The sequence below is a fragment of the Motacilla alba genome, chromosome 1A (assembly GCF_015832195.1).
Source record: "Motacilla alba alba isolate MOTALB_02 chromosome 1A, Motacilla_alba_V1.0_pri, whole genome shotgun sequence".
NCBI lineage: Eukaryota > Metazoa > Chordata > Aves > Passeriformes > Motacillidae > Motacilla > Motacilla alba.
In genome coordinates, this window is record NC_052031.1 from 42,802,862 (window position 1) to 42,830,173 (window position 27,312).

The 27,312-nt window shown below is 41.4% G+C and overlaps 1 long non-coding RNA gene across 1 annotated transcript in view; it reads left to right on the forward strand.

Moving 5' to 3' along the window:
* Positions 1-234: 234 nt before the first annotated feature.
* The window catches only part of LOC119708343, a 31,111-nt gene continuing 4,033 nt past the window's right edge, over positions 235-27,312 (forward strand). The window contains exons 1-2 of the long non-coding RNA XR_005259057.1: positions 235-355; positions 19,663-19,787. This is a non-coding gene — a long non-coding RNA (uncharacterized LOC119708343). The remainder of the gene's footprint in view (positions 356-19,662; positions 19,788-27,312) is intronic.

Sequence of the window (27,312 nt, forward strand, 5' to 3'; positions counted from 1 at the left end):
CTCTGGTCACAGGCAGAGTTTCTCTGCTTGGATGATAGCTGTCATCTGAGTGCCAAGAACGCCTGTAGCTGGAAAACTGTCATATTGCCAAAAAACAGGGTGACTAACATTCTAGGATCCAGGAAGGATCCAAGACCCTTGAGACCCTATAAACCCTGAAAACTACTATTTCTGGAATACTGTCCATAGCATTTGTATCTTTAATTACATGTCACTTTTAGAGGTTTTAGTTCAGCCTAAACTGAATAAAACTGATGGTCCAAAGGAAAACCAAAAAAGACTGGATGGATCCGCCACAGTACCTGGATCTGCTAGAGGAACCTTGAGTACTGCCTGCAGTTGTGGTGCCCACAAGGTAAGAAGGACATGGAACTCTTGGAGCAAGTCCAGAGGAGGGCCACAAAAGTGATCAGAGGGCTGGAGCACCTCCCCTGTGATGACAGCCTGAGGAAGTCAGGGCTGTTCAGCCTGGAGAAAAGCTTGCGTGGAGACCTCATGGCAACCTTCCAGTGTCTGAAGGAAGCCTACAGGGAAGCCTGGGAGGGACTCTCATCAGGAACTGTGGTGATGAGACAAGGAGTAATGGGTACAAACTGAAAAAGGGGAAATTAGGCTACATATCTGGAAATAATTCTTTACTGAGAGGGTGTTGGGATATAGAATAGGCTGCTCACTGAAGCTGTGGATGCCCCAGCCTGGCAGTGTTCAAGGCCAGGCTGGATAAGACCTTGAGCAATCTGATCTAATGAGAGGTGTCTCTGCCCATGGCAGGTGGAGGAGGGACTGGATGATCTTTGAGGTCCATTCCAGCCCTTAAACATTCTATGTTTCTATGGTCATTGAGTTGGCCCTTTGGTGGCACTGTTTCTTCTCCATGCAGCCACACCTGTAAGTGTTTCTTGCTACATCCAAAGAACAATCAGGCTTTGCAGCCATTCCTGAACCTTCAGAGCATTCATCTTATATTGTTCTATGGCATATATTCATGTTCTGTTTTTGTAACTTTTTTTCTGGTGCCAACAAGAAGCAAGGGAAGAAGTAGAAGAAATTTGAGAGGAGCCAGATTTGCACATGCACACAAAAAATAAAATTAAAAAAAAATGGAGAAAGGATGGAGGGGGAAAAGGAAACAAAAAGTAGAAATCAACAGGAAGACCATACTTTCAACCAAAAGCAGCAGGAAAGACAATTAATGGCAATTAAATGTTCAGTGGGGTTTTCACCACTGCTCTCCTGCACAACATTCAGATCTGTTTGGAGCCTGGAATGGCAGGAGAGATCCAGGGGGGTTACACCCACCCTGCCATGCACCAGGCCCCACTGACATGGCACTGGATGCCCTCTCCTGATCCATGGCAAGATGTTAGAGCAGTCCCAGGAGCCACACATTCTCTTGTCTAGCCACAAGCAAGCAGTGAGCACTCTCTCTCCTCTTCCTGTCCCCATAAGAAGATCAAGGGTGCAGCACTGCTAAGAGAAGATTAGAGAGCTTTTAAATTGCATCTAACACCATTTCTTTCATCCTTAGATAAAGCTGTGCCATGTAAATATTAAGCTGTGAAGACTTAAAAAGATGAAGGTCTTTAACTGTCATTTTTTATTTTTTAAAAAATTATATAAATTCTATGCAGAGGAAGAGTCCCCTACACAGCAACCCAAGTCAATGGCTTTCTATTTCAGTACAAGAACTGACAATAAAGTAAGTATCTGCTTATTATACAGTCCAGATAGAGGCTACTGGCAAATAAGAAGTTAAACAAACTCAGAAATCAATAAGATCAGTTATTTAAAAACCCAAACATTCAGATGGTGTGTTGATTTCTATATTGAAATAATTCCAAATAAAATGAAATGAAATAAAAGCCTGGTTTTGTGTGTGGTAGAGATGAAAGGTTTTTGGAAGGATTTTTCTGCAGGAAACATAGAGAAGCAACCTAGCCAGATGCACAGTTGATGTAATTATGGTCTTATGCAGAATTTCTATGCAAAACTTCCCCCCCAGGTTCTTAGAGGAAGAATATTAACCTGGCAGAAGATAAATCTGGCAGCTGGTCAATCACTAGCATAGAGATGTGTGAGCAGAGAAAATTATGGGTGGAGAAAGACAAGATGGGAGAAGGCAGGGAGGGATTTAGTAGTTTATGATTGTTAAACAAATTGGATTTCAGAATGAGGGCATGACAGTGTGGATGGGTGCTATATGGAATTTATTGATTACTGAGGCAAACACCAGAGAAGGGAAAAAAAACTTCATAAATTAATCTCAAAACCATTTCCAGAATTACAATATGTTTTTTGTTTAATTGCTGTCTTCCTTCTCAGTTTTGTAATTTGTTTTCTTTCCTTAACTTTAAAATAGACAATGACAACCAGTGTTCTCAAAGTGTAACCAATATTTTAAGATTTAACCTAGGAATGGTGCTGGTATGTACCTAAACACATTTACTGGATTAATCTCCATGAAAAGATTATATTACAGGGGCATGGGGAGAGAGAAAGGGAGGAATATCCATTCATACATGGAGATTCTGGTGGGGAATCATCTCTTTCCAAAGAAAATCTTCAAAGTTAGCACACATTCAAGTTACAGTCATTAACACATATATTCATAAACAAACCAGGTATTCCTGAGATGTCCAGCCCCCTCAGCCCTCCAGACAAAAAAAATAAAACTTGCAGAATTTTATGCACAGGTTGCACAAAATGAGACGTTCCCCTTCATTTGAAAAGTTTCTCTATTTGTACGAGGCAGCTGCTCTGGGCATAAGGGCTGTGCATGGCCTTGCAGCACTGTGAAACTAACATGGGAGGAAAGCCTGTGCCTCCCTCCCTCTGTGGCTGGTTTCACAGAGCCAGCCTGGTAGAAAATAATGTGCTAGAGGTAATCACCACAATTATTACTGTAGTAGAAACAGTAACCATGATGTGGTTTACTGCCATTCCATCAAAATGTCAAGAATCAGAATTGCATGGCTCTGTGGGGTAAACAGTATCTGTGGCCATCATAGCCTTTATACAGGGGCTTCCTTTGTTCCTTCTATTTTAACAGAAAAGCTCTGAAAGCAAAGCTCCTCTGGCACTCCAGTTATGCGTGTGAGTACGTGTGCTAATGTGCATGGAACAAAAGGGTGGAGAGGAGCTCTGGGCTGTAGTTACTACTTGGAGTATATCTGCTTTTTACTTAGTAACCTTCTGCTGCTTCCAAGAACAGCTCGATAAATCACGCCTCTTCCACTGAAACTGCAGGCACTCACCACTGTACGTCTTCAGCAGGGATCCAGATGTAAGCAATTAGGCCACGCTGGGCTATTCTGCTGCCTCCCCTATACGAGACATGTCTAAATAAGAAAAATCCAGCTCATTCTTAAAAACATGCACAGTTCTTCCCAGACATGCAGTGGTTAGCCCACGCTGGCAGATCCAGTGAGCACTTTCCAAAGTCATGGTCTAAATAGATGTCTAGACAATGCCCCGACTGCATGTTGGGACAAGGTCCTATTGTCCACCACACCTCACTTCCCTCTTGCTTTCCTGACATGAAGAGCTCCAGCTCTGAGGCACAGGGAGGTTGGATCAGATGACCCACCATCCTCCCTTCTAACCAGACCCATTCTGTAATTCTGTGAAGCATAATGTAACCTAGGGGTCAGGGACAGCTATTTGGTCTGGGTCCTCCAAGAACTGTGTTCAGGACTGCTCTCAGTCCTCCTGGGACATGAGGTTTGCCAGGCACCTCAGAGGATGCTGTCATTTCCACTTTCTGTCTGCTCTGTGATGAAATTCCAGCAAAAAAAGAACAGCTAGGGAAAACTGGTATGCTGGACAGAAAGGTTTAGGCGTTCAGAAATGTCTAAACAAATGGCAACAAGCCACTTGGGTTGCATTTCATTTCCTCAAGAGATTTCAGACTGTTCTGAATACAATAAACAACTGCCACTGGGGAAGGCAGACATATTTTTCTTTTCTCTTGAGGTATTGTAGATGTTATTCTATGTTCTGTGGTGGAAAAAAATGTTTCTTGAAGCAACTGGAAGGTTCCCATCAGTGAGACACAGAGAGAAAAGCTCTAAGCAAGCTATTTGATTGCTCTTTTAAAAGCTGCCAGAGGTGGATGGCATTACAGGGAGACACTGCAGGAAGGCTTTATGACATTAAAAATAACAGTCCAGCCCTCTTTCAACTGTAACACTGGATTAGGTACTAGTTGGTTACTACGATAGCTCAAATGTTGTTTAGTCTTGAAATACTTGACAAGTCCATTGGACTGGGCTGCACTGACCCCAAGAGATGACTATGGTAAAAACATTCCCGTCATCCTACATTTCTGTCCCTAGAATTATTTTTTCAGTTTGTAGACAGATATTGAACTATGAAAGGTATAAAGTTGTCTATCATAAAGAGGGTTTTTGCAAGGAAGTTTAGCACTCTCCAACTTTTATTCAAGCTGTGAAAAAATTCCTGAGAAACCACTGGGAAGAAAGGAGCATCCACTCACTGGGTGGTACAGCTCATGACTGCTCAGTATTGGTGGGGTAGGGGAGAACAGCAACCATTTAAATGGATATAATGCCTTCAGTATTCTGGAAAAGCTGTATTTAAGCACTAAAAATGTCATACTCCAAAGAGTAAACTAAAAAAAAAAAAAGTTGTTCCTTTACTTCCCATCATCTCTTCTGCACAGAGTCTGACACACACTAATGTCCTAAATATTTCTGGAGTTCAGACATCTTATATATAATTATATATATATGTGTGTGTGTGTGTATATATATATGTATATATATATATACACACACACATAATCATACTTTTTTGCTAGATTGTCAAATGCAGGAAAGCATTTAATTGTCTGGCCTTTGAAGGTTGGAGTCCCATGAACAGCGAAGAGCTATGGAAGTTTGGTTTTGCCGGCAGACTAATGTGCCACCTGTCAGAAAGCCCTTTCCATTTGGTGAAGATTCCGGGTTGATATGGGCAAGCAGAAATGTTGAGTGCTGCAGGGAGAACTCTCTGCGTTTCAGTTCCCCCACAGGAATGTCTGGGGCTGTTCCTCAGGAAACATCCTCCTCTAATCCTGCAGGCAGCCAAGGAAGCAGGAAACATCTCCTGATGGCCAGCACACCCTTAAGAAATGTTCATCTGCAGGTCTGGCTGTATTTGTTCACTACTTGACTGTGACAAAAAAAAAAAAAAAAAAAAGGCTTCTTGGTAATGGCAGATTTCCCTTACAACACCCTTTCCTTCTCTAGACTCCTCTCAGTCTGTCTCAGCATGCCTCCCCACCAGGCTACTCAGCAACCCCAGCAATATTTGTTCTTCTCATTCTCTATCTGGTCTTTCCTTCTTTTTATCTTATGCCTTTTACAGATAAAGATAAGACTGCTATCCAGGGAGGCATAAGCAAATAGCATCTCCTCAATTTCCCTTTCTTGAATTTCCCTTTCTTGAGACTTCTATCCAGGGAGGCATAAGCAAAGAGCTTCTACTTAACTTCCCTTTCCTGAGAAAGTGCAAGTTAGTGATGCTGAGCTTAGAGGGCAAGAAATGCAGGCAGGCTCACACTTTAACTACCACAAGCAAACAGCGTTTTTGCATAGGCAGCAGTAAGGGATGACTTTTCAAACCTCCTTATACTAAGATCATGGCCAAAAGCGGTATGAGGGTGTATTTTCTCTGACTGTTTCAGAGGACATTGAATCAGAGAGAGATGGACCACATGACTCCATGGATATGGAGCACCTACAACATAACACAGCAATGCTATCCCCACATGTTCTAATCTTTGGACTTTCCCAACATTCATCAGGTGACCAGATTTTACCTTCCTGTGCCACACAGCACACCTTTCAAAAAGTTCTCCTTCTCATCAGCTATTTCTAGGTCTGGTTCTTTTGTCTTTGGGTTTCTAATTTCACTTAACTTCCCAGCTACCCAGAGTTTCACCTCACAGTGGTCTCTGAGATGGGTTCACCAGTTTCTCATCACAATCACTCACTTTCACACAGCCAGTCCTTCTCCCTAACTGACAGTCATTTGGAGATATAGGAATATTTGAACCCAAACTTTCGGAGCAAGCTCTGCCAAAAATTTTCATTAAGATAAACATGACCGCCCTTCAGATTCTGCTAACAGCTGTTACAAGAGAACAGACTTCCTCATGCAGCATGAGAGGACAAACTTGTATTTCAACTCCTCTGGCAGATGAGCGAAATAGGGGTTTGATATGTTCTGGAGGATTTGTTGCTGGTTTGTTTTGTTTTCTTTTTAATTTCAGATGCAAACTAATGACTAAAGTGGTAGTTTACAAGCTCTCCAAAGCTGAATGTATGGAACATTTCTCAGAAGGAGTGTATAAAAAAAGCATCATATTTATCTCATGAAGTTATAAACGTAGGCAGTAATTATCAGGAGCCTTCCTCTGTCATTCCATGCACAATTCTTTCCAGTCTCTGCTACATGGTATATTAACAATCCCTTTCTATCCAAAGCAGTGGTAAGGCATGCTTCAAAACAGTGCATTTTTTAAGGCTTTGTGTGACCTTTTCATTCTGTTGGCCTTTCCAGAAAAGGATGATGAATACAGTCTAGCTTGTTTGAAAGTTGCAAGTGGTCAACAATGTTTCTGTGGCATGTGGTGACTACAAAGCCTACTATAAAATACATGGAAGAATGTTTATATGAGAAGTTACAGCGCTGGTAAAACTGGACAGCTGTACCTCTGAAGAAGCCATCTGCAAAGCCACAGCAGGGGAAAAAACCACACGTTGGATCCAGTTAAAAGCTTTCTGAGCCTGCCTTGAGACCCTAACTGCAAGAGTAGGTGTGTACCAATACTTTTAATTTTTGACCTGACTCCTGGACTGCTAGCCTGGACACCAAGCAGCTGAGCAGAGCGCTGGGGATGTGGCAATGGGGAGGGCTGGCACAGCTTCCTGCCCAGAGACCCTCAGAACCAGCACGTGGTGACTTCTCCCAGTGCCCATGGTGCAGCAGCCTCTGCGCTGGGGACAGGCTGCTCCTGGTCACCAGCCCCCCCCGGCTGCCTGACCCCCACTTGTCCACTGAAATAGATGCTACAGCAGGCTGGGAAACACTGGCATTCCTTGGGACACCATAGCTGTGCAGCCTTAGGTTTTAAGCAAGCATTTCCTCCTCTTTTGATCAGCATCCATGTTCTCCCGTCCTCCTCTATGTCTCCTTTCAAGATCTGTTTTTATTTAACCTTGAAATGCAAGGGGAGTAATCTAGGTGAAAAAAACTCCAAAACGAAAAACACAACAAAGGACCCCCTCCCTATTCCGTCTTCAGACACTTCTGCAGCTGCAAACCGGAGTGCATTTTTTTCCATTCAAAGCCACAAACCGGCCTGAATTTGCTAAAATGCTGGGTGAACATTGTGTGTGAACATGTTCACATGAAACAAAGTTCACATGAAACAAAGTGCACATGAAACCTTCAGCGCGCCTGTGAACTTTCCTGCAGCTCAAAAAATTCAGAGCTGGTCTGTCTGTTTTCCCTCCGGAGCCCCCCAAATTTGCTGCCAGTGCTGCCAGTGTGGTTGTGAGCCCCAACATCGCCCCTTCGTGGCTGGAGCTGTCCTTCCTGTGGCTGGGCCAGGGGCCCCCTCCAGCTGCTCTCTCGCACACTGAAACTGAAAAGCACTGGCATGTTTACAGAAAGGGGTGGGCTCCCCCTGTCATCCCACCCTCTCCCCTTAAATTCCAGTCTGAGCAGGTCAGACTAAACAGGCTGTGTGTCCTCCAAAACAGACTTCGCCTACACCACCCTGCATCCAAGCCTTAGTCCTGAGTGGTCAGGAACTGCAGCTGATCACACAACGCTTTTATGACATTTTATCAGCTTTCATTTTGATCTCTGAAAATCAAGGTTCTGCTTATGCCTGAGACTACTTTCTCTTGCAGGCAACATGGTATAGAAGCCCCAGTGCAGATGTGTGTGGGGCAAGAGCAGTGACAGAGCAGGGCAAAAGCTCCTGCAGCACACCATTGCACCTCCTTACACTCCTGACAGGACCGTGCCGTACATTAGACCACTTAAAGAGTTGCTTTATTCTGCTTTTTGCAGCAGGCAAGAATACTCGGCACACAGTCACCTTCCAGCCTCAGCGTGACTGTCTCCCAGTCCCTTCCTGAAGACTGCTAGAAGTGTGGACAAGAGCCATTTTCCCCACTCACCCCTGCCTAGGATCCCATTTTCCCTTCCTCTATCCCAGTGTCGATTGCCAAGGAACACCACCAGCCAGAGTGGCAGAAACACAGAGCATTCAGTGACTTGTTCAGGGTTCCATTTCTCCATTGAAAACTCTCCTCCTCCCTCCCTCACCCCCCGCATTCCCCACTCTCCCAAGAAGCTCATGGCTCCTTTATCGGAATCAGTCAGGGCAAACTGCTGGATGACACAAACCAGACGGCCAGCATCCGCTGCAGACTGGGACAAAAGATGGAAGCGAAAGATAATAATGGAGCACAGCTGGCTGATAAGCATGTTTAAATTTTGCAGAGATTAGCTGTGAGAACAGGAAGGAGTTCTTTCTCTCCCTTCTGTTTGTTTAGCTTTCTGTAACTGTTTATTTTTAGGATGAAAAACATGCCCATGCAAACTTATCAAGCAAGTTAAAGCGAGGCAGAGGGAGAAATTTGTCTCATTAGAAACATGAAAGCCCCGTCACAGCCAAAAGTAAACAGGACTCTCCATTTTGAGAGCCACGTCAGCCGGCGGAGCGCTCGCAGCGCGGCTCCCGGCTGTCCCCAGCAGCAGCGGCGGCCAGCGCAGCGCAGCACAGCGGAGCGGAGCGGAGCGCTCGGCCCCTGGGTCCGCCTGGCTCCCCTGGCTCCACCACAGGGCGCGGCAGGGAGCAGGGCTGCACAGGCGCCTCCTCACTCGCTGAGGGGATGGATACGGCTGAGCTGGCGGGTTTCACAGCTCCACTCACACGGCGAAACCTTTCCCTTATTTATCTGGGCTGTCGGAGTGTGAGCTCTAAGCACAGGCTATTCAGCAGCAAGCCTCTCCCAAAGTCTGTGAGTGAACGCCTGTGCCTGGCTTCCACAGATGTAAAAACAAGCTCTGGAAAATAAGGCTTTTTGTAAGGGAAACCAGCAAACAAAACACATTTGAAGGAAGAGTTGCAGTTTAAGGGGCAGGATGAAATGTAAGTTTTCCTCATGTATTTCACGCAGGGGAGAAGCAGGTTGCCACCAGGCTCTAAACTGTAATCATAAAATAGGGTGTTTCACTGCCCTTCCTCCCCTGCCTGTCCTAAATCTGAACCTGCCTCTGCTCAGTTTCCACACAGGCAAACCTGCAGCCCATTCTCTGGATCCCCACTGGTGTGAAAACTGCGGGATCACATCAGTGGTATTATAACATCTCACTTCTCCCTCCTCTCTGACTGACAGCACACACAGGAGGTCCTGCATAACACGCTTGTACAAAGATTAGGCCAGTAACTCTATCCGAGCTTCCTGTTCGCACCTGGTAATGCTATGAATGAAAAAGAGGCCACAGGGTCAGCTGTACTCAGAGTATTTCATGCCCCCCTGGAGAAGCAAAGCTGTGGTAGAGCTGGGTTTCCTAGAGCTGAGCATCCCAGGATGCTGCCAGGGAGCCCGAGGTGTGGCATTGTATGTCATCACCCTTTGCTGGAACAGCTCAAGCTTGGGCAATCATCACACTGTGTGAAAAGATTTTGGTCCAGGTCTGCAGGACTATTCCTTCACTGGTCCCAAGAGGCTGAGACAAAAACAGAACCCCCAGGAGGTTAGTTCTGGGATGCACCACTCTTACCCTACCTTTAAAGTGGTACCAGCATGAAATGGAGACCAAAACCAAGCCGTTGAGGTCACGAGCATGAGCATGTTCTGTCAACAGTCATTTTCACTGGGGAAAAGTTTTTCTGTTTTTCAGAACATATTAAGAGACCATTGCACTAATATGTGGACAAAAAGAAAAGTACAAGTGATAGAAACAATGTGCTTCTTGTGTTCTAAGCGCTGTGGCTTGTTCATGTGAGCCCATCCTTTTGGACAGCTACATGGGTTTGTTTGCAAGACTGGCAGTGCAGAGGTAGAGAAACCAGCTGTGCTCATAAAGCTTGTTAGTTGTGTTGAAGCCTGACAATCCCCACGACTCAGCTGAACACTGACCTGCTGCTTCCCTCATTGTTCCCCTTGCTGTTATCACTGCAAGAATTTTTGTTTCAAAAACATTAATGAAAAAAAAACTTTTTTTTTTTTCTGATTAAAAAAACCCTCCAAACCCTCCAGAAGTGGATTAATAGCTCTGAAAAGCTCTGTGGTTTGCTCCAGGAGTCCCTTCAACACTGTGATACAAAGTGATATGAGTCCCAGAGGCACTGCAGCCTCCAGAGGGCTGTGCTGCGCAGGCTTCACCAGCAGCCGTGTGTCTGGGTGGGAAGGCTGGGTGGGGATCCCTGGGGTGTCCCAGTGGTAATGCACAGGGGGCCAGTGGTGGTCTGGCTAATGCCAGCACTCCCCCAGCAGTGCACAACTCCCTGGACACTGCCAGCACAGCAGAATTGCAGCATGCAATTCTTCTCTGCCTTTGATTACAAATTGATGATTTATTTCAATAGGTAAAGCAACTGAAGCCTCCTGGGTAATTATATTTAGCAGTAAAACAGTGTTTGCCCTGAAAAGCTTCCTATCTAATTATACCTATTATTCCAAAATATTGCAAAGCAATTTTTTGCTGTCTGGGTTCATAAATGACAAGTATTTTAATAGTCACCTGAAGTACATATCAAAGATTCAAAATGTCAAAAGGAATTTCAGGTGCTTCGTAAATGCCTATTTTCTGTAAAATCATGCTTTCATGACAGCTCATGTAAGACAGAAATGCTCATGTAAGACAGAAAACTCATTTAGAATTTGATTTATTACCATGAGTGCACTGTATACATAATCTGAAGGCCTGCATTTTCCCAGTGTGTGTTTTTGCATTTCTACATTTAAAAAGATAAAACAGGATGAATCAAACCACCATACTGGTGGTTCTTGAGTGCTTTGTTGCAGTGGCTGTGTCAGAACCCAGAATATATTCATTCACTAGCATGGACTGAACTTTTTCTTTTCTAGTAGTGGGGATGGGATGGAAGGAGCATATTTGTGGTGCCAAAGGTGAAGGATAGGCACTGATGCAGGGAAAAAAGCTTAGCTTAAATCAAGAAAAGCACCAACATGGCTGCTGTGAGACCTGCTTTGTTGCCTTCATGCAATGTGTACTTCCACATAGGAGAAACAGCAGTAGGAGCAGTAATACTCTGCACCCCAAAATGTGGGAAACAAATAACTGGACTGGCCAGATAATGAGGTACAATGACTAATAATTGTGGGGTTTTTCACTGTTTTTAAATAGGTCACCTTTTTCCTCTCTGACTCTGAATCGAATTTTCCTCTGTGCTGACTGCCAAGCATGTGACTCCTCCATGCTGTAAAAAAGAAAGCAGCAGCAGGCCCTTGGGGTATAGAGATATTACAGCAGCCACGCAACACATTTCTGCATTCAGAAAAGCTTTAGCATTGGGTCAGGCAACAGCTACTAAGCAAGGACATATGAATTTTTTTTCATCTTGTCAGAAGAAAATGTGGAACTGATAAGAAACACCTGTGGACATGCAAAGCCATCTCAGAACCCAGGGTCTGTTTAGATGATAAAGAGATAAAATCTGAAGGCATGTATTGCAAGGGAAGATAATCTTTATCAGAATGTCTATTTTGAAAAAAAAAAAAAGAAAGAAGTGGTACGTTTCAGGTAATTGGCTTTCTCTGAAAAGAAAGGTCCTTGAGGATCATAAGGCAACATTGGTGCAATATGTAAAACTGTATGAGCTGCATGGATGCTGTTCACTCATTTTTCTTCATGGAAACATGATGCCGTTTAGATTTTATTTGCATCTTGTAAATATTTCCTTAGAACCCCAGCAGGTCACTGGAAAGCATAAAAGCACACATTACCAGCTGAACATATGTAACCAGAGTTTTCTCTTTGCTTGCAACTCAGCCTGTTCCATGTGCTCTGATTTAAAGCCCTGTAATACACTTACCACATAAGAATTCTGTTTAGCTACATTTAACATTTTTGAGGGAAGGTTTGTCAGATCATTTGTTTTACTTAATGCATACGTATTTTCATGCCTTTGTCCTGCTTGGTGTGAAATAAGCATTTTTTAAAGGAAGTCGATCTCGGTATTTCTTTTCATAATTTGGAAAAGATGCAGTATTTAAACACTGAGAAATGTGCTGTGCAGTGTGGATTTAATGGAAACATTGCCACAATTCTACGCTTATGTTGTGGCATTAAATCAGTCAGAAGACAGAGGCAAACTGCCAGTGTGTGCAATGCCCAGAGGAGGAGGCAGTTCCAGTAATAATTTTAGAGACTGTAAAGTGACTCTAAAATGGAAATATCAGCAGCAGCTCTAGGAGGGCTCAGCTGCACAAGGTGCACAAGCGCATGCCCAATTTTAAACACACAAGTAGCTCCAAAATCAATGAGACCACCCACAGGTTTACAATTCTTTGAAGAACTGAGCCCTTAATTGCTCAGTAACTGCTGCAAAGAGACGTCAAGTTTCCTTTGTTTTACTTATTATTAAAAAGAGCTTTGCCAGCATAAAATACTGGAGGAGCCCAACCCAAACCAAATGGATGAAGTGAGGAGCCAAAGCAGCCTTGCAGAAGGGCTGCTTTTTGCTACAATTCTCCTGTTTCAGCTCAGGATGAGTTGCTCTTCCTGCTGTGGTCCACACTCAGCAACACTTTAGGCAGGACCCCAAATTACAGCTGCATTCACCTTTGGATGATGAGCAATTGACAAATTCAGAAGGTTTGGTGATAATTTTCTTTGTACACAAAGTCCTACTCAACAAGCCTCTGTTAGAAAAGAGTATTATTTCTGCAAAAAATCTTTTTAAGACCTCCTTGGGATGCCAAGCTTCTTTGTCTGCCAGGACATTTCTACAGCTTCACAAACTCTGTTACATGTGAGGCACAAGAATTTTAACAAGCTGATCCTTTTGCAGAGTACGAGGCAGGGAAGTGTTAATATCTCTGCTCTGCAGAGACAGCCGATCGGCAAAGGGTAAGAAACCTCAGCTGCAGAAAATCCGGAAAGCTAAGCTAGCTTTATTGGAGCTCTGCTGATTTATACCAGCTGAACATATGGCCTCGGAAGATTAAGTAGTCTGTGTGAGAAATCTGTGGCACATCTGGGACACTCCAGGGCCTGAGTCACAAGATCATCCTTCCTGCCCATAGCAATTGCAAACATGCCTCTACTATGCAGGAGCCTCTGCAAACTTTTTTGTTAACCTCCTGGCAAAGCAATAATGAAATTGTTTGAATGACTGAGCCCAGGGAAATTTGGGGTTAGCTTATGCTATTAACAAAGCCACTTTTTCTGATTACTTTGTGCATTACACTATTCTATACAGGTAAGCCAAAACTATATAAAATATTAGATTATTGTACTTGCAGTCATATTCTGAACAGAGACATAGCAGAAGGAATTTTCAGTCCAACACGGAGGAAGAGTCTGTCAAAATCTCACAGAATGGGGTCTGGTTTTCCTTTTTGCCTCAATCCTTTGCCATGCTGGATATGCATAGCTGAAGATGAATGCATCACTGCAGAGATGTTTCCCTGTCTATGCTTTTTTACCATCAAGGGGTTTATGTCAGGTAATGCCATACACATATTTCCCTCACTATCTTTTGCCCAGGCGATAGGGAATTCCTGGAAATACAAAAGATCTAAATAAAGTCACATATATATTTAATAGGCTACTAAAGCATGATCATTTTCTATCTGGGACAGCTATTTTAGCCACAGCAATATTTTGTTAACTATTGCTCCAGGACAGAAAAAAAAATTAAAATCTTATTCAAATAGGTTATAAAAAATAATAATTAAAAAAAATTGGAGCAAAGTCTGCACACTTTGGGGGTGGGACAAAAGTGAAGCTGTTAACCTGCAGGCTCTGATTGATGTTTGGGCTCCTGTGCTACTCCAGGCTTAGCTTCAAAATGATACAATGTAAACTATTCACAACCTTCATGTTACACAGCTAATTTCAGATAATGGTACAGGTGAGAAAGTTAGTGGCACCCCTCGGTCAAAAGAAACAGAACAATAAAATGAAAACTCATTTAGAGTTTGATTTATTGCCACAATAATTAGTCACATGTTTCCTATGAGGGGATCACTATTGCAAATGACATGCAACAGCCACTGAAGAATAAGCAATGCTGCACAGCATTTGTAATTACCAAGGGGAAAACTGGAATTGAACTGTATTTAAACAAATACCAAAAAAAAAAAAAAAAAAAAAAAAGGAGAGAAAAAATAAAGAAAAAAAACAAGCAAATACACACCCGAGTCTGGAAAATTAATGAAAAATGTAATCAAATTACTCCAGAAGTTAAGAAACACAAAAGCACTTCACCAGTTTTCAGAAATACGTGACACACAGCAAAACTTTTAGAGGGTTAATAACGTTCTGTGAGCTATATCTATCCTAAGCTTGCAAGTATTTATTTTAGAAGGGTTTATTTTTTGACAGACTTTGTTAGGCTAAAAGGGCTAAACATTGTGACCCTCAATAAGGAGGGAAAGAAATGGAGAAAAGTTTGCTTAGCATCCATTTTCCGCCTGTTATTCAACAAGGAAGCAACATCTGTCAGCAGTTTCCCGAGCGCTCTGTGTAACCCAGCACCACCCCCTGCTGTTTGGGAAGGAAGACTCAATTCCCCTTGTCCAACACATTAAAACTCCAGTACCATACAGGCAAAGAGAAAGTATTCATTTAAACATTTGAAGATGAAGAGGACAAAGAAACAACGCAACAAAAGAAAGCAAACTCCCACCACCCATGGCAGTATGTGGGAGCTCCGCCCATTAAAACCACGGGGCAATCCCTCCTCAGAAATGGGGTGAAGAAGCTTAGCTGGTCATGACAGCCATAATGGCTGGCTCTTCTCCTCTCTTAGCAAGGGCTACCCACAAAATTTTTACAGACTTTGGCACTGCATATGACTTGCCTCAAGTGTGCTGCCTGTCTTCCCCCAGATCCTGAAGGTTATTGGAAAAAGAGGCTCTGTTGGCTGCATTTTGGCTCTTCTGGCTCTATGGGAGGCTGCTGAAATTTCCTTTCAGTCATGGTCAACTGAATACAGGCCTCCTAAGTTTATATATGTGGAAAACAGCAAGGTTCAAAGCTTGTGAAAAAGTCCCTCATTCCTTCCAATGCGTGTGATGAAAAAGTGAGCCTGTGTCATTTCCTTTTAAATAGTAATGGACCAAAAATAAAGAAAAATGTAGCTAAGGGTGCCCTAAGAAAGCCAAAAGAAGATATTCAATACCAATCTGCTGCCTGTATGCAAAACTGAAGCTAGAAGTTGTATCAGCTGCACCTGAGAATTTGAGCAGACTCCACACTGCAGGAATAACTGAATTACAACCAATGAGAGCAACTGTGGGGGAGCCACGCTCCATTTGCACTGTTAAATCACAGTCCAAAATATGCTTCTTGCTTGTTTGTTTTTTGTTGGGTTGGTTTTTTGGGTTTTTTGGGGGTTTTTTTGTTGGTTTTTTTTTTTTTCTTTCACCAGCTTTCCCTTTAGACAGGTAAATCTCCAGCTTGGCCTATCTGCATATCTAATTCTTCCCAGGACAAGTGGTCTGTCCTATGTCTTGTGCAGACACGAACGGAGTGTGTTCAAAAGGGCACGTCACTGATTAATGGCAAACAGTGCAATTCTTAACAGACAGGGAAGTGTCCCCCAGCTGCTAATCAGTACTGTCAATGATCTGTGATGTTAAGCATGTGCATTTCTGCAGTACAAGGCTTGTGAAGCTCCAGGGCCTGGCTGTGGTGTCCAAAATTCTCATTTACCCCAAAGAGGAAAGGACTAGGGTGGATGAGGAGTGTGTTTACTGGTTTTTGTTGGGTTTTTATTGATCTTGCCTCGCCCCCAAATGAGAATTTCTTCATGCTTTAATGCTGCTCTTTCTGCACTGTTTCCATTCAGCTCCTAAGCTAAGGTTATGAGGTTTTAGTTTATTTGCATGCCCAGTGCACACCTGGGAGTTGTAGAACTAAGCTTATTATCAGGTTGATGCAGGTTACATTTTTACCCTCTCCTGGTCTGGAATACCTGAGCTGTTGCATGAAGCCCAGTGCAGCCTGACTACCTCAAAATATCCAGACCTTGGAGGCTTCAGTTTGCAATTTCTGCCACCCCTTATTTCCCTGCTCGCTTAAACCATTAAAAGAGCTCAGGGCAATTTAAAAACTAGAGAGGGTTTTGTGTTATTATCATTTTGATTTTGTTTGTTTGATTGATTGATGGAGTAGGGTTAATTTTAATATTTTAATACAAAATTGAAGAAATATACCTTTTGCATGAACAGAGCTGAAGGTACTTGAACTTGGAGCTGGACTAAGTGGGTGGTGCTAGAGCTGGGGGAGCAGGCACACAGGACACTGCCTGCCCCACCTCTGCAGGGGTCAGCCAGAAACCTAGACGAGGCAGAGAAGCCAATATGAGACACATGGGGAGGAGTCCCATTTTCAGCCTTTTTCCTGTGCCTGTCTCTGCAGCAGGGATGCACTGTGAATGTAGTCTGCCACAGCAGCCATTGGAGTTAGGCGGGGAAGGCTGTATATCCACCTGATAGCTGAGATATGGATCAATGAAGGATTGCTTCCCTCAAACGTTGATTCACAAACACCTGAGCCAATGTTCACCTTCACTAACTACAGGGACATCTAGAAAGAGATCAGTTTTTAGGTACTAACCTGTTTCTTTTGGCTGAAAAAGAGCTGAAGGGAATTGCTTTTAAATGTAGGTGCTCATGTGTGTGCTACTGTTCACGTGCCCTGAGGTAGGAGGCTACATCACTACTGGCATCTCAAATGGCTACAGGATCAGAGAGAACATATGGATGTTGAAACTGTCATGTGTGTAAAATGAATATGAAACTAGACACCTAAAAATACATCTGAATTTTAGTACGAGCTAAACAAACGCAGAAGAAGTCTGGAAATATTTCCTAGAATTATCCCTATCCTTCCAGTGGGTTTTTGTAATGGAAAATCTGCAACATAACTTAGAAAATATAGATCACTAAAAAACTCTGATGGAACCCTGAAATGACATAATATATCACTGAATTTATCAGTGACTTTTAATCTGGGTATACTGGGAATTTCCTTCTGCCATGTTTAAGATTTCTTTAAAAAAAGGTCATCTTTTAACTTCAAATATGCAAACTGTCAGTTGCATAACATGGACCATAAACATAGCAGAGTTCTTACTTCACTGAGCAATTAAAAGATCAAGGTGTTTTCAGTTTAGTTAACTCAAGGAGACTGAGTAAAGAGATTTTTTTAAAAGACTATTCCTAAATATTATAAAATAAATCTGGTGTTCTCCTACTCCTTTCCCTGTGACTAACTATATTCATTTAAACTGTTTATTATTGAATCAGCAGAGGTCAAAAGCTAAGACCTATCCATCCTTTCCACCTAGAGGGAATTCCTCTCTGATGTCTCTACATTCTCTCCATCCCCTTTTTAATATATTTTTAATAATAGTGGACTTCCTGAGAGCCTTGCAGGCATCTAAGTGCACATACAACAACACTATCCAGGTTTATCTGGTTATTCACTAACCATGCAAGAGGGAGATGGCTCTCAACATTATGACTGCCAGAGAGAAAGTCCAATGGCATAGAGTGAAAATAAGTATTTAAGAGAAGAAAGATTATAATGTGATCAGAAGTTGGTGATTAATTTCTGATGACTTGTTATGATTTAAATCTAAGGGAAGAGACCTTATAGGCCCTTAAATCTCCCATACTATATAGAGTACACTTTTATTTCAGAGATCAATCCAAGATCTTCTACTTTCAGAAATGCCTCTTGTCTCATTAAATCCTTCTCTTTTTGTCAAGCCTGAGCTCTTTCAGAGATGAGTGCAAATTCTGAGGTACTCCAGTGAGCAAATACTCTGCCAAGTTCAAGTTTTCCAGTTTAATCATGTTACCAAAAGCTTTCTTAATGCCCTTCTCAGTAATTTGATTGTGACTGTGATCAAGCTTTTCTAGCTCTGACAGCTCACTGAAGACATCAGCAGGAATTACTAATGTTTTACTGGATGCTAAATATAATTCCTTTAGGGCAAGGGGGAGAATGGAGGGAATGAATGCTCCTCAGTTGACAGAAGTTCATCATGTGCAAAGATGCTATAGAGCCAAACTCCTCTCTGGGGAACTGTTGGTGGGTTACCCTGCTGCTGGGGAAGCTCAGTGCTGCCAGCCTCCTGTGCTGAGTCAAAGCCAGATCCATCACAGTTCGGGTGCCACAGCTCCACCAGGACACGTCTGCTGGGGTGCTCCTGAGGTTATTGTCAACCTCCTGAAGACACGAGCCTTTGCAAGCCTTCATAGGCTTCTTTCATAGCTCCATGCCTGAGTTGCTTGCTCTTCAGAACCAAAAATCTGGTGACAAATATACCTTCAGAAGACCCAGCTGTATGAAATTTATCCTTTTATTCAAAAGTTATAAATATCTAACACTAAAGGGAATTCCTTCAGGTCATCTGACTGCCTTTTGCCTGAGAACTAAACCACTCTGAAAATAAGATAAGAACAGCGAAACTACCACACTTTTCAGCCAAAGAAGAGTTTAAAAGCACTTTGTGTATAAATTTCTTTCTAATATCTTGTATTAGTTATATTGGTGCAATAATAGCTGAAATAGATTTATTGTAATTTGTAATACTTCTCTGTGTCCGTATTTGAAAGTAAAATTGTTAGTGTTTACAGTTAGAGCACTACTCTTCTGTCCTCAATATCTTTTATAAACTAAGTTCTCTAGGCTTGCATAATTTGTTTTTATCTTGAGCTCCTTCTGAGTGTCTATGATGTGTGCTCTGACACCAGAGCATCCCTCTCTAATGCTTTTTTTTTTGAGCATCTGTTTTCTACACTTTCGCAATTTTTTCAGGAAAGGGTAAAATAATAACTCATGCTTTGATGTATGCTGATGCACAATTTGCTCATTTGGTAATCCCATATATGTGATGAATAACCACAAAGGAACCTTATATTAACGTGCCTCTAATTATTTATATCCTATGACTGAGTCATTATTCGCCTATGACTTTCCAGCATACCTCATCATGTACAGCTACATACTTTATGATAATTATTTTTAAACAGCTGACTCTCCAAATGTAACTAAACAACTTCAGCTGGAGAGCTCAACTGCCAGAGCAGGCACACTGGAGGGCAAGAGTCATCCTCAAAACAGGCTGCGGATCTGATCACCTCATCTTCCTTACAGCGTTATTACTTTTAAAAAAAATTATTATTATTCTGCCCTTTTCTAGATTTCTGCTTCTTTACAGCTTCTTATTTTTACTTTTTGCTAGTTTAGGAGTTTCAATAGACCATACAGCCTTTTATTCTGCATTTTTTGTTAACTCTTCTTTTTTTTACCATTTGCTAGAAGGAATATTAATGATCCTTCTCCTGACACTTTTTGAACAAACACTGCAGCACTCTGGCCTGAGAGAACACTTACCCTTGTTTAATTTGTGACTTATCCTTCTGCCAGCTGGAAGGTTCCTCTGCCTGCCCGTGGAGATGCTGGGAAAGGGCCTGCTGGGCTGTCCCTGGATGTCAGGAGTGATGCTCCCCCCCAACAGACTGGCCTTGATCTCTGCAGGGGACACCTCTGAGGTGAGGCAAAAAACTAAAGATCACCCATCCACCCACAGGTTTTGCCCTTCTGCTCTTTTACAGCAGCTGGCTCAACTGTGAATTTCAAGAATGAATTAGTGCTAATATGTTTCAAAGGCAAAGCTTCATTTTAGAGCTTCTTGTTGAACTTAAGGACCAATTTGAATGTTTTCACTGCAATTTTTTCCTGTTTTCAGGGTTTTCCCTGTTCCTTATCCATTAATTTCTGTTAAGATAAAGACACAAACACTTCTGGACAAAAAGACATGCATACATAAAATCATAAACTACACAGTCCATTAGCATAAAAGTCTGTTGATAAAATGTTTAAATTACATAAATTCAGAAAAATTTGATTGATACTCTTGCTTCTTTTCTGCTTTATATCAATCCTGGGAACCTAGATCTTCTGGTGAAAGAGAATGTAATTTCTTCTTCCATTATAAATGCTTGAGGATATTGAAGCTGTAAGATATATTTTTTGCATTTCAATGTGGGTCTGAATAACCCTGCTCTTTAAAATGTTGTATTTAACCTGCCTTTCAGCATACCACAAAATAATTTCAGTACCTTTAGGTACAAGGCACATGTGACTTCCTGCATCACACAGGGCATACATATTGCTAGGAGAGGTTTAGAATTATCAAAACCTTGTCTGATGAAAAGTGTTAATATATATCTGTTGGAACTGTGCTTTTTAAATAAGGGATTTTTGTCTGTCCACTCCAATAAAGTAGAAAGAATGGAATACTTATGACAGCTAGTTATTTACATCCCTACAATTATAATTAATTCATTTCTGAAATGGTGACATTCTTTCCTATCTCTTTGTTGAACTATTCATCCATTTTCCAATACACAGTACACTAAACCAGCAAGTTTCTCTCAAGAGCAAAATATGTTTTATCTCTTGGTACTTCTGAAAATACTCTTATCCCAGGAATTCAGGTAGAAAATCTAAGCTTGCTTAAACTCACAGTCATTTCTGCAGCTGAGAGGAAGAGAAGTGATTTAACCATAATGACCATTGTCCCTATTGACTCAAGGAAAGTTTCTATCTTTTGCTGAAATGGATATTAAAAAAACAAAAAACTAACAATTACATTGAAAACAAAATGAAAATATGTCTTGCAATATTCCTTTGGTTGTATTCTCACATTCTGTGAGTATAATCTCCCACAGCCTGTCATTTGGACACAGAGGTCACCTGCACCCCCTGTGAGGACTGTTTGCGCTGCCCCCTGCCCCACAGGCAGCAATAAAGGCATCCTGTGGCCTCGAGTGCCTCAGATCACCTTTCCCAAATGGAGAGTTTGCCTGGAAATGTCTCATCCCATTAGTGACTTGGAAGATATTTAAAAGAGAGCTCGAGAAGGGTTAGAGACTTAATAAAGGGGCAGGGCTGATGATGCCACCACCTTTGTAAGAGATAGTTTGACAGTGACTTGATTCCCTGCAAGGCTCATTAATACTTTGTTATTGCAGTGTTGAAGAGACTTTGACAGCAATGAATCTCTGGTACAATATCTGATCTTCCCCTGCCAGGTTCCCTCCAATTCTGATGGACAAGACCCTTTGGTACTTGCCGAAGACCCTGCTGCCTGCAACCACAGGCAGTACCCCAAAGCCCTTCCTGATAAATGTCCCATTTTTCTCTCCTTATGTAAGTTTAACTTTCTTTAGCATGCTCAGCTTCTTCCAATGCCTCCAAGGTCTCCTCTCTGCTTTTACCCAATGCTACTCCAGTAGCATATTCGCAGCTCTCCATTCTCCTGTCTAACTGTGTTTGACCCTTTGCTGAGCACAAGATACAAGATGTGCTGGCAAAAGGAAGTTTTAACTGTACTGGGATCCTGGCAGCCTCGTCCCCTGGTGGGAGCCTTGTCAGAGTTTTTGTGCCTCATCCAGTTGCTGATATTTTTAAAGAAAATTTAAGAACTTGGAATGTTCAAATTTGAATGAACTTGGGCAACGGAACAAGGACATATATGTGACTGTTAGGGAGTAACCTTTATTTCTTTTCTTTTTTAAACTGTGTGAAAGTAGCATGAAAGTAACTTAAAAATAGTGTACGTTATAATTAGTTTATCTAGTACACCATAGCAGAAGTTTTCATCCTTTTAGAAATATCTGAATTTTCCAAGGCAAGATCTCACAAATGAGATTAAAGTAAAATTTTGGATGGCTATAGTAAGTCACATATTTTTAATCTATAATTATTGGATAAAATTAAATTCCTTTAAAGAAAATATTTTTCCCATTAAAAAAAAAATTATGAAGACACAGGATTTCCAACCAAATGCAAAATTAACTGCAAAACTTCAAATTTCCCTACAATGGTTTAATTTTGCAAATTCTCTCCCTTAAATACAACAGAGGTATGGTTAGGCTTTCTCACACACTAGAAGTTATATTGCTTCTAAGGAAACAAATACTATTAAAATAACAGACTATGAATCCCCCCTCACTTTTCAATTAATGAAAATTAATATTTTCATTTACAAGTAAAAGGAATGGTTATTTTGTTAACAAGTGTGAAAATCAGATGGATTTTCAATTATGGTTTTCATTATTTTAATCTAAGATATACATTTCTGGCTGTACAGTAACTGCTTAATGATTACTTGAAATAGGTTTCCTATCACTACATTTTTGTATGGATTGAGGATGGTTTTGCAGTGAAAGCAGAGGCTGAGGAGTCATCCCTGGGTGCTCTGTGAAACCATAAAACTCTAGACTCTTTTAGATTCCAACTATTAACCCAGGATTGCTAGGTCCACAGCTAAACTTTGTCCTTAAGCACCTCATCCAAACATCTTTCAAATAACTTCAGAGATGGTGCCTCAACCACCTCTCTGGGCAGCCCGTTCCAGTGCTTGACAGCCCTTTGGGAGAAGAATTTTTTTCTTCATACGTAATCTAAACCTTGCCTTATTCAGCTTGAGTCTTCTGCTCCTCACTCACGAAGCAATAACTCCACAAATACACATAGGTACCACCTCAAACCCAGAGGTACCAGTAGGGTTGGGTACCGGTGACAAAGCCAAATCAGGAGTCAAAGGCTCCTGATTTCTTTACCCCAAAACCAGAGATATAACCATCATGCTTGCCATTTCTACATCTTAATTCTTTAGTACTTGCAAACTGTTCTGGGATCCCTGACCTGAAGGTCTGTACTAGTGCTTTGACTTCTGAACCATCTCTGCATAGATTGTTATTGAATTAAACAGACAAAAAAATAAAGAACAAAATCTTTATCCATCACACATCTCCACTAACACCTCCCCCCCCAACATTTTATTGATTGACTGAAATATTTAGAAAGCAATTATATGACTACCTTAACAGTTTTGAGTTTAGAGAGGTAAGATTAAAATCCAGCAATCATTTTCTTCCTGAATGCTTGAAATATGAAGGATTGCTTCAAGGCTCTACATTACAATTATTCCACTGCGAATTATTTTTATAATTATTTCCACTCCAACTGTGTGCTGACATTTACATATTATGTTATAGGTTTCAGCATGTTCCCAGCTCTGACTGTGTTTTGCACTGTAGGCTAAATTCTTGTGTTATTACTGGTGTTATTTTTCTAATGTGTCTCTCTGAACTGTCCACATGGAAAACAGTCTGGCCTGATGATATGCTTTGTTGGGATTACAACTGGGGCAATTAATAATGGTCAGTGATCAGAAGCACCTCTCAGCTAGGTTACTTAGTTTAAAATGACAGCATAATTCTTTTGTCTTCTTTGACAAGTCACCTGTCCCTAGAATGGCACAGATCATAATTTTAAAAAGTCTAGAGGAAATAAATACATGTTTTTTTTAATGGCATCATTAAATAAGCACACTTAAATCCCATGTAAATCTGCTCTATTATCTCACATACCAGAACAACATTAAAGTTTACTGAAGTCCCAGATGGGAAAAAAAAAAAAAAAAAAAAAAAAAAAAAAAAAGTGGAATGGTTCCCTGCTAGCCTATGATCCTGGACTACAAAGTTCCTTGGAAACAATTACTCATTGGTACAGACAAGAGTCATTCTATATAAAATACATCTGATCTGCTTTGTCTGTCTGACACTGGAATATCACCATGTCCATTTTCAACAGATTTTAAGTGATGTTTCCTCATTTTTATCAATGATGGCACTCATTTTCACCAACTCCAAATTTATTTAGTAATCAAGCATAAAAGTAGCTTAAAAATAGTAGTTTTTCATACTTAAGGTGATATTCATCTTCAGACAGAGATATTGAACTTTAAGTCTGGATGTGTAAGCACCTGCATGTGAGCTGGAAATATCCTAAACTTTCCTAAAGCTCTCTATCCTAAAGTCTATTTCCAGGAAAGTGGGACTCCACTTTATGTTCCAAGCTTTCCTCATGCACATTTTACAAAAGATGAGTGAAAATGACACAGGCTGATAACATCAATACAGAGGTCAAACAAGTGGTTGATGGTTCTAGGATGAAGTTTTGACTGTCTGGTGTTTCACTAAGGTTGATCACACGTCTGGATTAAGCAATATCTTTCCTCTGGCACCTAAAAAGCTGCTGACTTAAAAGTGGAGGCAGAGCTGCACAGAAGGTCTTAAGTCACTGATGAAGGCTGAAGATGTAAAAATCACCTAGGTAACGTAAGGAAGTTGGGGTAATTAGTGCTTTGAGAGCTTTTGCTCAGGGGCTCTTCTACAGGCTGCAAATTGAGGTAGGAGCACAAAGAGGAGGGCAGGAGCTCACAACCACCAACCACCACAACTGCATCTTGACAAAGGTTCTGCCAGGGATTTTTTTAGCAGAATGCTTACTATAAAGTAAATGAGCAACTTCAGTGCAATTTACATGGACTGAACTACATTGCTAAAAAGGAACTCAGAGAAAAATTATTTCTGACCCAGCACTCCCTTTCTCTCGAGTACTGTGTTTCCTAGGAGACAAGTGGGATGCTAGACATAGATTTTCTGCTGATTTTCCTTGAAACTTAATTTTTGGCTCAGATCAAAATGAAGTTGAATGAATCAGAGATTAGTCAATATGTGTAGTTTGGTGTTCAGATTTCCAGAGCATTCCTTCTAAAAGCAGCCCTTCAGAATTTTGTTTATTTAGATAAAGTGCTAAGGTAGATCATACCCTCACATTTTAAGTCAAACTCCTAAGGCTTGCTAGTTGAAAAAAAGTTGGAAAAATAGTGTGAGCTAAAAATTCTTACTTGATCATTTTTCCTTCTGTCAGGCACCTGTAGCCCAAAATCTGAATAACTTTCCCTGAATATTTAAAATATATTACTGCCCAGCACATGATCACACTCAGAAGGGGAACAGTACCAGATGTACCCTGGCAGTCACTTGTGATACCTAACACTCAATTAGCTGTTGGCACTGCTGGTACCTGAGTCTCTACTTCAGGTCACTGAAAAGGTGTGAGAAGTTGGAATGGTTACAAGCGATGCTGCCTCATTTGACCACCAAAACACTCAAAGCTATCTGCTTGCCAAGATAATAGCATTTCCCATTTCCATCTCACAACTTCCTGTTGTCTTACTATCTGGAAACACAGCTGAAGTACCAGCATTTGTGATGCTGCTCCTCTATGAAAGCAAGCCAAAGATGGACCTGGCAGCCAGAAAATGTCCTACTCCAAAGCACTGGAGTATTGAGTAAAACGAATTTTGCAGCCCATTTATCAGCTAGGGAAATTTATGTCCATGTTCCCAGACTTGATCCAAGTGCCAACAGAGACAGTGAAAAGCAAAGCTTACTGTTCAAAAGTTGTGGCAGAGTTTCCACCTTGCCTGCCAGTAAGATAGTACTGCACTGTAACTAGAGAGTGCTGCAAGATTTTCTGAGTTGTGAAAAAATTCCAAGTTTCCAAAAAGGACATGCCTTTCCTATTACTTGGGGGAACTTTAAAGCTATGCACCTTCTTTAGATTATACCATAGTTTGAAGAAGCATAAATATTATTTTTCTCTGAACTAAGGGGCAATACTTTTCCCACATTTCTTTTTATGAACTTTGCCACAGTCACAGTAAGATGTTCCATTTTCACCAATGTTTTTTTATCTTTCTAGACTATTTCCCCAAGGAATGGAATGCTAACAAACCCCATGTCCATCCCCTTCCACACCTCTGATTTCTAATGCTGTTGTGCAGATGCATTGTTTTTGGACTTTCTGCTGCTCATCTTATATGAACCTCTCCTCCACATACAAAACCTCCCTCCTTTTATGTTTCTTCTCTGCTGCTGACAACTGCACCTTTTCCTTCTTCTCAGACTCTCACATTTCCTATAATCTTTGATCCTGCCTCCTCCAGCCTCTGTGCTACATAAAAGTAGCACACTGAAAAAAAAATCTTCAGACACTGTTAAGGTTTCAGTTTGCTGTGTTGTTTTCTTCACTGACACCCTACAACCTAAATTGCTTATGGATAGACAACTCTGGCTCCCTATATTGTAAATTTGTCCAGCCTAATTTTGACTGTATTGATACCAATGCCCTCCAAACAGCTGAAGCTTTCAAACTTCAATCTCAGGCTGTCAAATGGGCAAGTTTCCCTCCCCACTGACTTTGTGCTCAATTCGTTCTTTCATGATACTCCATGCAATACGTTTAAATTTATTAAACTTGAAGGTCAGCATATTGCAGTCCAGCTGCAGAGTTCATAACTGATTCATTCACATCTCATGCTAGCTCCAAAACTTCTCTTAGTTTCTTATACTATTTTTTTACCTTGTTCTCAGGATGTGCTTAAGGCTCACAGTAAAATCGTGCCTTACCATTTAGTTACAACACACAGATTCATTCTTGCCTTCAGAAGGGATCTCTCTGACAGATGCAAGCCTTCTGCTTTTGCACATCATGAATAGTCTCAAATTACACAGAAAGGATTTAAGACCAATGCTGGGATATAAATCCAAGTCTGCCAGCCTCGAGACTCCAAAACCTTAGCAAGATTTTCTAGCTGAAGTCATCAGCACTCAGACCCAGCTCCCCCACTGATCAGTCCTCAGAGAATAGATTCTTGGCCCTCTGCTTGCTCACTTTCCACTCAGCACTGACTACATCATCCTTGTGGGTCACTCAGGAAAATGAAAATAAATATAGTCCATGGCAACCCCTCCTATATCATTCTGTGTCTGCTTTCTGCATCGCAAATGGTGTGTTATGTGGCCTTCTTGCCACAGCTGTTTTTTCCAGCTCTGAATGCTTTATCACTGCACCTATTCTCCCCCATTAGACTAAAGTTTGTATCCAAATGATAGGTCTCATAATTTTTTTCTGGATTTAGCCTTCCTCAAGAGGCAGCTAAGGATAAATGCACTGCTGACAGAAAGACAGAGACACTCCAATGCAACTATATAGGGATATTTGAGCAGAAGACCACCTGTACTTCACTCTTTCTTACTCACTCTCCTTTTTTTTGAGCCAAGGAGTTGTGCAATCATGCATATCTGTGCAAATACAGCATGCAAAGAGCCCCTAGTTGTCAGTGTCAGCTCGCTCTCTCCTCCTTGTGGTTTT